Source organism: Neopelma chrysocephalum, unplaced genomic scaffold, assembly GCF_003984885.1.
Source record: "Neopelma chrysocephalum unplaced genomic scaffold, ASM398488v2 Primary Assembly neopelma1_106b, whole genome shotgun sequence".
NCBI lineage: Eukaryota > Metazoa > Chordata > Aves > Passeriformes > Pipridae > Neopelma > Neopelma chrysocephalum.
This window is the reverse complement of record NW_020897771.1, coordinates 1,971,013-1,987,188: the sequence shown is the minus strand read 5'-3', so window position 1 is coordinate 1,987,188 and position 16,176 is coordinate 1,971,013. Positions and strand designations below refer to the sequence as shown.

Here is a 16,176-nt window from a genome sequence, read left to right as displayed (position 1 = left end):
TATTTGCTAGCATTACTAGCTGGCAAAATTTAGCACAGCTATACTTTCCAAACTTAATTTTGATCCTCCTAATCTCTGTTTATGTCTGTGGTAATAATGATTGAAAATATGTTAATCTTGCTATTCCATAGTAATATGTTTTGTGCTCTGATTCTTTCCATTTTCCTCTCCACATGCACTATTCTTGAGCCATGACTTGACACAGGGATAGTTCTTGCTCTCAAATAACTGTTATCTCTGTTTTGCTAAAGGCACATAACTGTGGCCTGATAAAACTGAGGATTTAGCACCTATGAGAACGAAAGAAGTTAGAGGGACTCCTTTCCAACTGTAGAAGTCAAGTTCCTAGCTCAACAAAACATGTTGGGTCATAAACTTATGCTTAACATAACTTGCAATGAAGTCAAATCTAGATAAGGATTTGGGTTTTCTCAGGAGTGTGAAGTTGAGAACACGTGTAAGTACTGTGCTGAAAAAGGATTGAGAACTCCCAATTAACTCAGTAATAGGTCAGAAAGAAGAAGAAATAAAGCATTTGTTAAATCTCACAGATAGTCTGAGATTTAACATGGTAGTAGAAAGGATTTATAGCTTTTCTGGTTCTTAGCCAGTGAGACTTTTTTTTAAATTCTGCTGTATATTTAGGTAGTGGCTTTATTACTAGATTCAAATGGCTGAAGAAGGTAATGATCATTAACCAAAGACCTCAGTAATCTGGCACAGTTTAACACTTACATTTTCTTCCTTTCGATTTTAATTTCAAAAAACAGCATCAAAGTATTTTTAATCTTCTAGTTTTGAGAAATTTGAGTTTTGCCAGAATGGTGAGTGCCAAATTCTCTTTTGTTGGCTTCTTTATTTTGCAGTCTAGTCCATGCCATATTTCATTCCAAGTTTGCAAACAAAACACCTTTTTCATATCATGCTACCACATTACAAATTGAATTGTGCAAAAAAAAGAACCAAAACAGTAATACAGATTAGATATTAAACTACAGTATTAGAGATCATTCCTGCAAAACTGATATTAATGGAAACTTGCCATGAATTTTGGTGGAAGGAAGTCCATATTCCTTAGTTTTAAAAGTCCTTTTGGTTTTGGTTGGTTTGAACCTCGTTTTGGAACTCTTCACTGGATCACGGTAAGTTTTTTGCTCTTCCTTCTACATGTTCTTTTCGTGTACATGAGTAGGTTTATTAACCTTTCTTTGGAATCCTGTGGACACCTGTGAAAAAGCACACTTGAGATGTGTAGCTGACTTTTAATTTTGTTGATATTTGGCCACCCTATTTGATGCCACTGAGATGGTTCCTCCTATGTTGTGTGTTCTTTACACAGCCTGACACAGCCACATACATACCATTTTTTTTGCAACCCAATGTGTTTCAGTTGAATTGAGATCAACACTTCCATTGTTTTAAGCTGGCTTAGTGTACCCAAACCTGTATTATTAGTCTATTAGCTTTCTCCAGTAACCTCTACAGGACTTAAACCCTATATAATTTCAGTGATTCTACAAGTATGCCATGTGGTAGGAGTTGACACCTATTTATTGATGATTAAGATTGGTTTTTTTCAGAAATTATTTAATAATATTATATGTGTAAAAATTTTTTTCTAGTTCTGCAACTTCTGCTAAAAAAACAAACAAACAAACAAAAGCAGGAGAAAAAGTGTCCCAAGTACCTCTTTTTCTTAATTTATATCTGTATATGAAACAAGTGAAAAAGGAACAGCAAAGAAAAATAAAATGTGGCAGAACATAGATTTCACACAAAAAAATCACAGAAAACAAGTTGTGTCAATCTAATTCTAAGGAGAAAGACCCTTTGGAATATGTAGCAAAAGGGGGGGGGGGCAGTCCTTCAGAATTTCTCTTGTATCATGGTAACTTCTTAAGGTAATGGTCCCATTAAAATTGCTAGAGTAATTTTTTAACATGGGAAAATATTTAAATTGCAAAAAACCTTGTGAATCTATGAACTAATGGAATAATGGAAATCCATGAAAACAATAAGATGCTTAAATCTCTTGATAAAAATGCATGTCCCAAAAGCAGTTCTTTGTGCATGCATAATCATGTTCAGTTTATGCCTTATAATTCTGTAAGACATAAACTTAACGTGATTATCATAATGCTGTGGTGGCTTAGATGCTAAAAATTTATTTTCCATAAAAATTTATCTGCTTGTTGAGTTCTTTTTCCTTCCTCCCAAATAGAAGTGAAAGAATCTAAGTTCTACTCAAACAAATAAAATGGAAGACATGTTTTACAGTTATGGATTATGTTAATAACTTCCAATAAATGAAATGACCAGCTTATTTAAAATTGAGACATTGGTTTACAATTAGTGGGATCTCTGTATGTGTGCCATATACAATTAATTATTTCCCTGTTTACTCTCACGTCCTACCATTATGCCTTAGTCTTTCAAATTGGAACTGAATTAATAAGCCTATTTTTAAAACTAAAGAATAACAAGTTATGAAAACTTGAACAAATATATGTTTTATAGCTTGGGAAAGAGACTCATAGAGTCTGAAATGCTTACTACTTGCAGAAGGCAGCACAGGAGTGATTTAGATTAATAGAGATTTTTATAGCAAGAAATGTCAGTCATACCTTTAAAAAAAGTACTTTTTTCAACAGTTTCAGTGACAAGAATTCTTATTTCTAGTTATCTCACATTTATTATGTTGTGTAGGTGTAAGTATAAACATTTCCCACAAACTAGCAAGCTTCTCTCAGAAACATCTGTCCTGTTGGTTCACACCCGTGACAACATTCAAATCCTTGGGTTCTGCACCAAAATCAGTGAAAAATTATTTCTTCGTGCAACTAGAGTCACATTAGATGATACAATGCAGCCTGGCTTTAAAGCTTCTCATTTTTCCTAGATAGATGTTCTCTATCTTGAAGGCCAGTTGATAAGTATGAGGTTGCTCTTACATGTACTTATAATAATTAATATCACAGCATTATTTTGCTGTGGTAGTAACAAAATGTTTGTTCAATGCTTTTTTTTTTTTCCTTCTAAATCCCAGGAAATGAAAGGTGTCATTTATCTGCTATAGCACCTGTGTAGAAACTTTATTTTGGGATTTACTAACACATGTGTGCATAATATCTATGTTTATATATATAATAGCACTCTGCAGACAGTCTGTTGTGCACTGTTGCCTCTTTCTGGTGAGAAAAATGTACTTGTGTATAAATACAGAAGCACATTTGACTCCAAACAGTCCAGGTAGGGAGGATATATCATATAAGAACTGGAAATGAGAAGAAAGAGAAAGCAGATTTGATTATACAGTTCTCAAGAACTCAAATGTCTTGTTCTGCCTTTCCAATCTAAATACATAAACTGTACTCATAGGTTTTGCTTCATGTGCTTCTGTCTTCTGCATTTTTTCTTCGGCATCACTTTCCTGGCTTTTTTCTCTTCCTTATTCCAAAGATTTTAACAGCTGTTCTGCTTTTCCCAGGCCCATTCCCTTTCAGTCTGCAAAACAGTTTACCATTTTAGCAGTGAAATTCCTTCCTTAAGCTTTATCCATAGCAAATACCTTTCAAGGGTGTCTAAAAAAGTCAAAATCATAGGCAGATGGGGAGTTTTAATGAAGCTAACTCCAAGGGAGATGTAGTGGGATGCCTGGGATCTTGTGAGTGAATTCTGAAAACACATCGTGGGTCTCAGGGCAGCGACAGTCATTGGCTTTCTTTGGCTTCTAATCTCAGTCTCCTTATGTTTGTAGACAAACATACTCAACTCAAGAATGCAAAAGACCTCGAGAAAGGCGTGTCTAAAGTCCAGCCCTAATTTATGCCCCAAATCTCCAAAGGTGGTGTTGGAGACCTTTCAGCTGGACACTTTACTATGTGCCAATTCCTCTCCACCAGCTTTGCCCTCACAGAGTAGGTGGCACATTTCAGTCTTACTTGTGGAGTTCTTCTCAGCTCTCTCAGGTTTTGTTTGTTGTTTAAAAAAAAAAAAGACCTTAAAGGGCCAGTAAAATTCACTCCACAAGACTCAAAAGCTCGTGGAAAAACAGGAATACAGAATGTGTCAGTGGGGTGACCAGAGTTAAATGCTGCCTGTAGAAGGGTCAGGAAATCAATTTTCTTTTATACTCTGACATTAATCTGTTGACATTGGGCAGACCCTGCCCTCCCCCAGCTTAAGTTGCAGCTTGCTTGTTCTTACAGTTGCACTTTCTGTCCTGCCTCTCCCTTCTTTTCTTAATTTTTTTTTTCCCCTTCCTGCCTCGAGCTTTTCTTACTCAGGTTTAGAAGCTTCTGTGGAGCCAGAAGCCCAGGGACATCTCTTTGATCACTTTGTACTTGAGGATGCTGTGTTTGCACTCAATACAAGAGCAGCTACAGCTCCACTCTCGGGTTCTGTGAAGCCTTGACATGTCTAGTTAAATTGCTGACAGACTTTCACTGAGGGTAGGCCAAACAATAAAGTGCCAGAAATTAAATAAATATTAGTTTGCCCCTCTTGATTTAGTTTTCTATATTTTTTTTCATTGATATGCTGCATTTGTGTGGCCATTCATGTTAATTATGTGTCTAGAACTTTGAAAGGATTCATTGTAAACTTCTTTGCAAAAAAACTTTCACAAATCAAATTCTTAGCTGCTAATTTAATGGAAAAGTGTTAGAGTGACTCCTTTTTGCTTTCACACCAATGAAGTTCTTGTTAGACTTGGCTGAAAACTTCTTGACAAAATGCATGTGTGGGAATGCATGTCAGAGATGTTTCAGTGGACCTGACAGACTGTGCAATAGCTCTGCAGTTTTTCTTGCTGGCTTAGACCTATTTGCCTCAGTGACCTCCTTCTGTGGACAATCAAATATTGTGTCTTCTTTAATTCCCAGTGTCTCCCTCGATGCATTATTGAGAGAGCTCCACTCGGAGATCTGAAAAAGCTTTAGCGAATCATATTGCGCATTTTTCGGGTGTAATGCATCTTAAAGAAGTGTCACATTCTGGTTCTTGAAATGACTAATACACCTGTGGCAATTTCCTGCCAAGGTATTTATCATTTGAACTTCTAGAGATGAAGTTATAACAATATTACATTCCCTGAAATCAGTAGAAAGAGAAGTCTCCCTTGGGAGGAGGCCAGGGTAAAGTATTCTGAAGCTTTATGTGTAATATCTTTAAAAGCATTACCCACAAATTCCAGCTGACTTCCTTAGCAATGCAGTTCAGGCGTGGGAAGCCTTTGGAGTGCCCTCAATGCAGCTGGTGCCTGCAAGAGCTGAAGATGGCAAAGAAAGACATCCCCAGGTGCTTGAGTTTCCTCTCTGGCAGGAACATGCCTGGGTAAAATCACCCTGCACACCAGTGCCAGCAGCACATTCTCTGTGGTAATTAATTATACCAAAAAAATTGTCAGTGCTTTAAAGGTAAATAAAGGTGAGTAACAAAGTTGGATAAATATGTCTTATAGATCTCATTATTTCAGACTTTTTTTCCTAAAATGCTGAGAGTACAAAAATAGACTAAATTATATAACTCCCCTCCTCTCCTTTTTCTGCTTCTCTAACTCCTTTTATATGAAAGGTACTGCACTGGCATCTGCATATCTAAGAGCACTGACACACTGCTGATCTATTCCACCATTAGGCTACAGACAAGCATTTTCAAAATGAAAAAGCCTTTATAGTGTATTGTTGATAACCACAGATTGGGTCCCATAAGTTTATACTGAGAATATTGAAAGGGGAAAGTATTTCCTTTTTCTTCAGTTATTTTCTAGTTGTGTGTCTGTTTAATAGGTGGATCATTTTCTAAGAATCCACTTGAAGTTTACTAGACAATAGTATATTCTACATTAATGATGTGGACAGCAATTTGTGCTTGCAGTTTAGAACTAGTGAACCAGATGCTTTAGAAATGGAGATGCAGCTCTTCGTGGTGTTGCTCTTTAAGAAGAATAGCACTGAGCTTTGCATTTCTTATTTAAACTTTTTTGACAAGCTGAAAAGGTCTTGTATGACACCAATGTGAATAATATTTAATCCAGTTAAGGTAACCACATCTATCTTTTGTAGAGGAATGCTACAATATTTTTGGGGGTGAATTTAAGTTGATATTCTTCACTGTCGTTTTAGATAATTACTATACAGTGCTAATTAAAAAGGAGAAAACCAACCTGATTCTTTGTTAGGATATCCTTTGTCTACAGTATATTTTTATACTATAAACATAACTTATGCTGCCACCTAGGGAAAAGACAATAAATGCAGCTTACCTGGAGCTGGTGGCATGAGTACACCAAAGCTTCTGCACTGTTCATGAGAGATTCTCATTGGACATTTAGGATTCAGGCATAAAAGTGCATTGATTATCTATTGCAGTATTCTTTAGCTTTAGGGTAATCCTCTTAAAGAACTCTTCGCTTACATGGCAGTTTCCAGCTGGGCTTTACATCTTGACTCAGGAATGATGGTTCTGCACAGAACTGAGTTGGCCATGATTTAACAAAAGTGGTGTGTAGACTTTTAAAATATTTAATGCCATATGGTTTGGCCTTTCCATTCCTAAAATACCAGGAAAAAGTTTAAAGTGCATTTCAAAAAGTGTTTTATTTCTTTGTCTTGTCAGTGTGAAAGCAAGGCTTTTTTCCTCTTGTTGTGTCCAGGACTTTTTACAATAAATAAACACAGCAGGATTTCGTCCCATGTAGGGGATTGATGGCTTTGTCCTCGGTACTGCCTTCTAGTTCTGATCAGAGGAAAAGCAGCAAATGCTGTATTTCCAAATCCTCTTTATCATGTTGAAATATAGAACATTGTATTTTAATGAGAATAGTCATGATTTGTATGGCAGAGGATTTATCAACCAGTCTGTTCCATGAGGATCTTTTTTCCTGACAGAAGTTATGAGGTGCCCACTCTTCCTGGAGAGACAGGGGGAAGTTGAGATTTTATTTTTGGTTTTTGTTCTCCTAAAACAAAAAGAAAAAAAAGTTTTGTTTTGGTTTGGTTTTTTTTTAGAATCCAAGGGTTGCATTATCTCACCTATAGGGTTCTGTCAGTGGAGAGGAGCAAGCAATTCCTCTCTATTTCTGCGATGTTGATTAATGGGATTGTTAATCAAATTACAGAATTACATGGCATTTTATATTATTCATCTTTTAGATTAAAAAATTAAAAAGTAAGCTCTCAATTTGAGATGTTCTTTGTCAGAAATTATGGGGATTTTTTTTTACATTGATTTCTCAAGATTCCATCTTGAGGTGTTAGGTTCCAACTTTAAAAGAGGAAAAAAAAAACAAGACTTCAGCTTCATCTTGATTATTTATCAAGAAACTCTCATGAAAGAGAATGAATAAAACAATGAGACATTTATTCTTAACAGTTATGCCCTTTTAATTATTTATTAATCCAATTCCATTTGGAAGAGCCAAAGACTATGAAATAATCATGATACATTCATTGTATCTATCTTATGTTGCAATAGCATAAAAATAGTACTTTTAGGATATATTGAACAATGCTTTCTAAGTGCAGATTTTTAGGTTTTTGTGTAACTACAATGCAATAAAATTTTCCATTTAAATGTAATTTGCTTTTAATAATTTAGGACAACATTAATAGTTATTCTGACTTCCTATTTTAAATTCCATTGGCTAATGTAAATAGTTAGAGAAAAATATGGCAAATATTTTTATGCCAGAGAAACTGGCAAATATTTTTGCCAGTAAGTCTATTCTACAGTAAAATAGAATTAAGGAAAGAGATTTTAAGGTTAAGTGCACTTAAATTTGATTATATATTTTATTCTTGTCCAAAGACAACTTGCCCTTCAAGGTCTTTGTGCTGAATGTGTATAAAATTTAGTTTATGATCAAAATACATGAACAGGTTAAAAATACAGGTTTTAGTAGTTGTCTACCCTGTAATTACTGTGTTTTTGCCTTGATGAAAAGTGTATTAATTATCACATGAGTTATGCAGAGTAAGTACCTACTTAGAGGCAGATGCAAGTTGTTAGACAAACACTTTTGTAAATAATACTGAAATAACCTTAAGTAATTTTAAAAATTGCGTTAAGGCCTTATCATAGAATCATAGAATGGTTCAGGATGGAAGGGAGATATATTCCTTATATCTAATCTCACTCAGCTCTCTGTCAGTTTAAAACCATTACCCCTTTTCCCATCTTGTCAAAACGTGGCAAGTTGCTGCTTCATCTGCTGTGTTTACTTTGACAGTCTTGCTTTTTCCTAGCATCTTAAACATATATGGCCATGTTAACGTCACAAAAACTTGTATTTAACAGAAAATTGTGTTTAAGAGTAATTATTTATTAAGGAGACATATTTATAAGTATTTGGGAAATGCATATCTGTAATCATTTCCTGACTCATTCAAAGGAAGATTTAATAATCTCAAAGACTTTTTAAATACGAAGGAAGTGGGTTTGTGCCTCTGTCTCAAAGTTTTACACATTAGACTACCTGTAAAGGAACTGGTTTCCACCTCCTCTGTGTTCTGCCCCACCAGCCCCCAAACTGAAACCCTTCATTTCCTGAATTTCTGATTCTTCTTTTTCCTTTTCAGTGAGATAGAGGTATAATACTTGATCTTTACACATCTGAATTTCAGTCTTGAACCCAGATACAATTTTGAATCTTTCCATTAGAACGACAATGGATAAAAATCCATGTGCAAGTGGTTCTGGTGTGGCAGGGATACTCAAAGACACGACGTGTGCCAGGGCCTTTTGTCTTGGCAAGCAGCTGATGGCTTCCTGGTCCCCTTCTACTAGTCACAACATGAGAGCATCTGTTAGAGTAATTTTGTTTTTTTTTAAACTGTCACAGATAATTAACATTTTGATACCATTTTGCTCTAACATGTTGCTTTCTATGGAAGACATTTGAGCTCAACTAAACTGGTATCTCTTCAGGTTCCAAAATATCTCCTGGTTTCCATCAAGGGAACACATTAAAAAAAAAAAAAATTGTAGTAGCTATTGTTTTTCCAGCTCAGGTTTCTCTTCCAACATTGAACCTGAGAAACGTGTTGCCCTTAGCTAGCCTGTTATACACCCAGTTAAACTAATCTGAAACTCAGTTTCAGACATTGTAGTTAATGATAACACTTTAATATTGTTTTGAACAATAAATTCTTTCAACTATAGGATAGAGTTTAAAAATTTTTAGATTAGAAAGTTTCCCAGTCAAAAATTTCCCAAGATCATCTTGCTGCCATTTCTTTTTATTTTTATTATCTGGTCATCAAGACAGTGATCTGTATTGTTTCTTCATCTATCTTCACTGTATTGGACACCTTTTTTTTTTTAAACACCAAACAAAAGCAGCCAATATTTCTATGGAACCTGACTGACTTGCTGAGGACCTACTTCTAAAAGTGTTACCCTTTTAGACAGACTTATAAAACTACTGATGTTTTCATATTCTGTTTCCTGGGTTTGGCTTTTGGTACTGTCCTCCATGTATTTAAATCCTGTTTTAAATCCCAGGAAGGAGTGTCCTAATGAAATGGTCATGAAAAGTAGTACTCAGATGAAGCTGACACTTCATAAGGCTGCACACACAACTGAGAGGATTTGTTTGGTTCCTTGGACACTCAAAAGTCAAGTGGAGAATAATCTGGTCAGAGCCCACAACTCCTATTGCAATTTCCTTGTCCTTCTGGGTTGGGAAGCACTTCCCAACACATGGAGATGGAAGTTGCTGAGCTCCCACCGTGTTGAAATGTAAGGACTGGCAGGTTGGTGAACTGAAATTAGAATAAAGGAATACCACCTTGAAAAGTTTAACAACTTCAACGTAGATCAGTCAGGTTCAATGCTGAAAGCATGGAAAAAGTGAGTCTACAAAAGATCCTTACATGGGGGAAAAGTAAAATCCATCATAAATCCATCAGGATTATCAGTTATCCTGGTCCAATACTCTGGTAGCTGGCTGAGGTGTATCAAGGAAGTAGGAAAAGTAATATACAATTGGAACGATTTATTTAGGCAAATATAAACATGAAGTGAACAAAAGTAACTCTTATTTTCCCTTTTTGTTAGAACAACATTTTCAAACTGTGTGAGTTTTTTTCTGTTTAATGTGGTTCTTTTTCTGTTCCAGGAAACACTTTCAATGTGGAAACCAAAATAGGGATTCACTAAACTTGTTGCAAAAGTCATGCAGAGGGATTTTTCAAAGAGAGCATTGATTAGACCATCTCTAATTGTCTGATCTGATTTTGCTGAAGGTGGGAAAGCGTAGTAAATATTAAAAAGGGTCCCTGGCTGGTTCATGCCAACAGGTTATAATTTCCACTTGTAAATAAGGTTGATTTCTCTCTTTCAGCATGATTGGAATAGTGCCCAGTTTCTCTGTTCCATCCTATATGTTTCCAGTCTTGTTCCCTGTTCAAATGAATTTTAAAAAAATGTAGAAATGGGGTCTGTGATTGAAAAGTAAAATCAATGCCTAAAAGTAAAGTCCAAGTCAGTTTACAGCTTGAGCAAAAAAAAAGTCAAACACCTTCCCCACCCCACACACCTCCTGATGTCAAGGCATATTATGGTTTTTTCTTTGTATACGTATGAAACACAGACATCTATTATAAAGAATAAGAGGATAACTCTGGATGGCCTAAAAAACCTCCTTTGCAAAAAGTAGGTATTTTACTTTTTTTTTTTAATTTTTATTTTAAATTTTATTTTAAAATTTATTTTCAATAGTCTTTTATGTGTAAGGTATAGAACCACAGCAGCATTCAGAATTCTGTGTAAAACCTTCAAAGCCAACTGACATAAATCAAGTGATGGGCTCAAAAAAAACCCCAGGTTTTCAGAAATTACTGTGGTGTTTATGCAAATTTCTTGGTTTGTTTTACATAACAATTTCCTCCTGATTTACTGAGGGGTGAGAGGGAGAAGGAGTCCTTTGCATTCCATAATGGTGCAAAGAACCCTGTTTCTGTTTTCCTTCTCTCCTCCCCACCCCAGTCTCTCAAAGTATATTTATTGGCAAGCCAAAGAATGATATCATGGCAGTTTTGTGCTGAAAGTGTATATTGTTCTCAAGTCTCCCTACTTCTTTTTAGTCTGCTTTGCTGGAGTGGTGGGTTTGTTTGTTTCTTTGTTTCTGTTTTGTTTTTGTTTAAATTTAATGCAGTGTTTGCAAAAGATACTATAGAAAGTCCTACATAAGACAACTTAGATTTTGAAGGAGTCCTCAACAGCCTGGTCTGCAGGTGTTGATAATTGTGTTTCATTTTTTCACAGATTCAGGTATAATATGACTGATTTACTCAGGGCTACAGTCTTACTGGCCTAATTTTAGGACAGATTTCCAACTGAGGAAAAGTAATAGCAAAGACAGGGTGTGTTTATTTAGGATTTATTTTTTTAATTAGATATTATCATTTAAGTGTTCAGTGTTGACCTAGCCCTTATGCCCTTGCAAACAGTGCAAAAAAAATGAAATCTGTGAAGTAAAGTTGATTCTCAGCACTCCAGCAAACCCCATCAAGTACAAAAACGCTAGTGAAGATAAGCAAACAACCAGTAGTTTTGGAGTACCTGAGTATGTATGGAAGGGTAGGGGAAAGAGTTTTTGTTAAATGTGCTAAGCATCCACATCCCTTCTTTCAGGCTGGTGAAAAGCATTGCAAAATGTGCCTAACATTATTATACTGACTGGGCTTGTGATGGTGCTTCCCTAACTCCTCTCTCTGTTCCCTGCTGTTGTTTCCATTTAGTCCAAAAAGCTGGCCCGAGGGTTAAGCCAGAGGAGATGCCTTAAAGCTCAAAGCTTTGTGCTGTGTACCCTGGTGTCTGTGGCATGAAATCTTTGCTTTAGGAACTGTGGAGATCAAGTGTTTGATCCAGGTCTGGCAATGTATATATATATTTCTGTATAAAAGATTGTTTGGTGAGTTATTCTGTGAAGCCAAGAGTCTGGCTGTGTTTGGCTCAGTGCCACCAAGTAACTTCTTGCAGATTCTAGTGAATATTAATGTTTAAATTGATGTTTAATACTTCAGGAATTGTTACGTAATATCTCCAATTTTGCTAATGCTGAAGTAAAGAGTCCAGTACAAAAAATAAGAATGTGGTAAGGATGAAAGATTCTGTTGATGTGAAAACAGAAATAATTACATTTCATACTGTCATCTTCACATTCATGTTTCTTAGCTGTTCAAAATTCATAATACCTGCTTAGGGGATATTTTGAGAAGAAAATAACGTGGAAAGAATTTCTCAGAACTGGTGCTTAGCGTTAGCAAGGCTTGTCTAAGGGAAAGGTCTCTGTAGCTTTGTCTCTGTCTGGAGCTGCTGCTTGGGGTTATCCATGACCAGGTAAGAAATTAAAACTAATAGTCTTGTCCTAGCATTTAGTTTTCACTTTCGAGATTAACATAATAACAAAACCTGTTTGAAAAGCAAAGTCTTTTTAGAATGGAAGCTTAAAATAACTTAATAGATTCTCCAGTCTGAAGAAGATGTGGGACATAGGAAGCACTGTCTACTCCACAGTTCAGATGTAGCAGCATGAATGAGACACAATATTTCAGAAGGCATTTCAGCCAAGAACATTTCTATAGCTTTTTCAGGCTTTACTGAAGCATCATCTGATCACCTTAACAGAAAAAAAAAAAAAACCAAACAAAAAAACCCCCACCCCTCCCTCCAAAACCCTGCCAAAACCCCAAAATGACAAAACAACCAACCAACCTAACCTCAGCAAAGATAAACCCAAACAAAAACCCCAAACCCTAACCCCCCAAACCACCTCAAAACGATGTCATCATTGTGCAAAGTCATCTTGTAACCAATTATGAAGTTTTCTATTGCTCTACTGGAGCATTATCAAAATCTGTTATTCTAACAGTAAGGAAAAAGTCCTTCTCTGATGGAATTGAATTCTAAAGATGAAGTATTGAAGTACACAAGGATATTTGCATACTTGATCCTTTCATACTGGATTTGTCTAAAGGTAGTTCTTCCTTTTATTATACTTTTTTGTGAAGGAGTTTTGCATAATTCTTGCTATTGCAATCATGATTAAACAGCATACATGCAATAGAAGTGCTGTTTCTGTTCCTGCTGTGTTGTACTCACTCTGTCTCCTGCAATGTAGGACTAAGTGGTATAAAATTTATTCATGGTTCTGGGGAAGTGAAAACTGGTTTGTGTTCTCTAAGAGAACATATAGACCTGCTACACATAAATGAGCACTGAGGAAAACACCTTTTCCAGGAGTCAGTTCTAAATCAGAAACAAGTTTACATATTAAAAGGGAAGGGATAGAAACTCCAGGCTACTCTGTTAGAGTAATCAGTGCCTTTTTGGCAACCAGCACATTTTCCCATTCCAAGATCTTTGCCAGAACCTAAAAAGATCTTTCTTCTGGTATTTGCAGAAAGATATAAAACTGATGACTGCAAAGAGATCCAACACACTAGAATATATACAACAGGGGATTTCCACGTGATTGAATCGAAGTGCTGTCAGGTTACAGCTGGCAGCCATCAAAACTAAACTAAATTACTAATACTAGCTTTAAATAATTCATTCCTGTGTCAAGAGAGTTATCAGAGTCCTAAAATTATTAAATACCCACAGAAAAACAGCCCTGTATGAAAAATATGTGCGCTCTTTAAGTAGGACTGCTTCTCCTTTTAACCCCATCCATTCTTTGTCTGAACTTCCATGCCAAGGAAGTGGCTGTTTTTTTGGTAGCACTCACGGCATTTTAAATGGATTTCAGGGCTTGGCACATGGTCAGCCTCTCACAAGTGTCATGAATGTACAGTAAACTGTCCTGGAAAGCATTCCAAAGATAAACTTGGAATTCCGCAGAACAAAAGTGATGGTATTACCATGATTTTTTCCTGGATCTGTCCCATGGAAAAGTTAATATCAGATGTGCTCTCAAAGTAGGGCTGAGGAGAACAAGAATATCATCGTTTTCTGTTTTACCAGTTTGGTGAACCTGGGCAATAAATCTTGGCAGTTTCACGTCCATGTAAAATATATTGTCACGTGTCGAAGCAATTAAAAAAATCAAATTAACACATCAAACTAGATGAGACTGATTTCATCTGAATTTCACTTTGTGCTAAATTTTTTTAAAAGAAAAGCCTGAATTAAAAAAATATCTGAAATGATTCATATGTATACAGTTTAGAACATTAGAAAGATTTGTTAATGTGGCTGAGAAATGAAATATTTCTAATTTGTAGGTTCAGGTATGTTCAGTATTGATGCAATAGTAGTGTAAAGCTATATATGGGGTGCTGGTAAGGAGGTTCAAAAATGGCTGTAATGACTGTGACAGAGTAGTGATGTGTATAAAATAGTCAACTTCAATATGTAAAATTCATACATTTTGTAAGTTGAAATGCAGATCCCTAATTTCTCTGTGGTACTATTAATTTCAGAGCAAACCCATTTTAGATTCAAATTCATTGGACATATGATTCAAGATGATGGCAAGTGCTAATTTGATCCCAGAAAGAAAGAAAAAAGGTTGAGCAAGAGAAGTTGCTGTTAGTGAAATATCAGGCAGCCACGTCGTCGTATGTTAACTTGTGTTTATGGTACCCTCATCAGTGCAATTAATTCATCTCTGATCTGCATTTGGATGAGTACTTCTGGAAGCTGGGAGAGTGACCAGATGTGGATTTCCTGCCTTCACATTGCATCAGAAGTAAATTTTGTCCACTTAATGTGCTAGTTTAAGTTCTCTAGCCATTTGCACTCTTGTCCACTTGTTGTACCTGGTATGTAATTTCCAGTATTATTTATATTCTCGTCAAATTTGGCCCAAAGATTTCCATTCGAGCTGCAGTCACTTGAGCTATAGTGGATTTGAAATATCTAATGCACTACAGATGGCACTTGACTAGATTTGGCTCTATAGCCAAATATATATGTGTATTTGGATCTGTAGTCAAGACTGATGATTGCAGTCTTGGATAAATAATTTCTGATCTGTAATACCTTAACTTTATTCAAAGTTATTTATTCCATTCAGATTGTTTTCACAATTTTTTAACACATTAGTATAGATTTGGTTCCTTACTGACAATGCTGCTTTCATATATTTGCAGTGACATAATTTCATTCCAACTTCGTAACATCATGGCCCACAGACTCACACTGACATCATTTTGAAAACTTTGAGAGGATGCTTTGTACTATTTAAAGGAAATTAAGCCTAAGTATAAACATTATTGAAATTATGCCACCCTTGTTCTCCCCTCATTACCCCAGTGTAAATTAGAAGGCATTTTAATGAATCCCATGGAGTTAAATAAATTTATATCAGGCCTGCTCATTTAAAAAAATAACCTCTAGTCTTAATTCAAGCAAGATCTGATAAAACAATCTGCCTCTAGATACTTTCCAAATGTAATTTTCTTGGTTATGCATGTAGTGCTGTTGATGTAAAAACCAGGGGATGGAGGTAGGAGGAAGTTTCCAAGTCTCTGCCTCTTACTTTGGGACATCTGTGACTGTTTTCATCATTTTGGTGTTGCCTTGAACTGTTCATATATAAGACTGTGGAAAACAAATCTTGAGACTTTTGTTCTCTTTGTCTATTAGATCTTATCTAAAAGCACATGGACCAAGGTTTCCAGAATAACTAAGAATCATAAAACAGAAGGCATCTGAAGCACTCTGTAGGCAGCCAGATAACCCAGTATCGTGGGTTATCTGTACTTTGCACAGGTTTTCTGAAGTATCTTAGAGAATCCTGACAATTCTTGTGAATAAAATCAGTCAGTATTGCTTGCAGGAATATTATCTGAATATTGCCCGTTCACTGATGTTTAATTATAACCCCTTTATCTCTGTTAGAGGTGCTAGTAACAAAAATATTCTTGTCTGAAGTAATTTTCCCATGAAAGCTATGGCTGTCCCACTTCCAAGGTCAGTGTTAGCAGGGATACTGCAGGATAGAGTTGGCAGTGCACTCACTTCTTGGGACCTGGAGTTTCTTAGATAATGTTTGTTTCCTGATTGTGTTCTTTGATTTCAATTTACATGAAACTTTAAAGATTGCTTCTGTTTATAATGTTTATATAATGTTTATATGTAAAGGCAAATTGAGATGGAATTTGGCAACAGTGAGAACATAGTGTTGCTAAAAGAGATAATGGTCAAATTTTTTTGGTATGTGAA

At 35.8% G+C, this 16,176-nt stretch overlaps 1 protein-coding gene across 4 annotated transcripts in view; it reads left to right on the top strand.

The window, feature by feature from the left end:
- GAS2 (growth arrest specific 2) overlaps positions 1-16,176 on the top strand; it is an 84,038-nt gene that overhangs the window by 52,575 nt on the left and 15,287 nt on the right. The window lies entirely within an intron of this gene.